Source organism: Mandrillus leucophaeus, unplaced genomic scaffold, assembly GCF_000951045.1.
Source record: "Mandrillus leucophaeus isolate KB7577 unplaced genomic scaffold, Mleu.le_1.0 Scaffold23, whole genome shotgun sequence".
Taxonomy (NCBI): domain Eukaryota; kingdom Metazoa; phylum Chordata; class Mammalia; order Primates; family Cercopithecidae; genus Mandrillus; species Mandrillus leucophaeus.
In genome coordinates this window covers 1,488,400-1,489,248 of record NW_012102365.1, presented here as the reverse complement: position 1 = coordinate 1,489,248, position 849 = coordinate 1,488,400, and positions in this window count along the sequence as shown.

The window sequence follows — 849 nt, the reverse complement described above, 5'->3', positions numbered from 1 at the left end:
AGGATGAGCACCGGGAACCTGAAGAGCGAGACACTACCACAGCCCTCACCCCAGCGCCGCGCCCTCCGCCTGCGCATCTTATAGAATACGAGGCGGAGCGACGGACGGCACAGCCAATCAGAGACGGGCACGCCCTGAATCCGTCCCCACCGCTGCGCATTCAGGACATTGCTGAAACCGTTCAGGTCCTGCCCTTCGTCGGATTCTGCCCGCTAGGGCTTCCAGTTCTCTTTCGCCTCTCCCCAAATTTTGGGTGCAAAGGGAGCCTCATCTTCCCTGGTTAGGCCCCTCAGAGTCATAAGCTCTGGTAGCTGGTGTTTAGAAAATCATGGAATCCGGTCTCCATCCGGGGGAGGGTCTTACCTAAGGCCTCTGTGCGAAGAGAGCCTGGGCTAGAACGCGGGAGGCTTGACTCCTTGTGCAGTGCTCCTCCCACACCTCATGCTGCCCTTGGCCGAATCAGTTCTGCCTGGTCTCTCTTGGGCCACAGGGCTCTCCAGGACCCCCTTCTCCCACCTCACTGGGGCAGCGGAAGGGTTAACGCTGAGGGGCGACTGCCGTCCGGGTGGGACGGAGATCTGGCTGGGCTGATTCCACGATAGGTAGGGTCCTTTATTCGCAGAACAAATACCTCAGCGCTGCCGCTGAGCCTGCAAACCTTGGTGGCATCACAGAGGAGTCCCAGACCCCACGGTGTGCAGAGTTCCTTCCCTGCCCCGGCTCGTGTTTACTCCTCCCAGCGGGTGTTCCTACACCTTTTAAAGAGGGGGAAACAGATTACAGTTTCCTGTAATCCCAGCACTTTGGGAGGTCGAGCTGGGCGGCCAGTAAGCAGCATCCTCAAGGGCA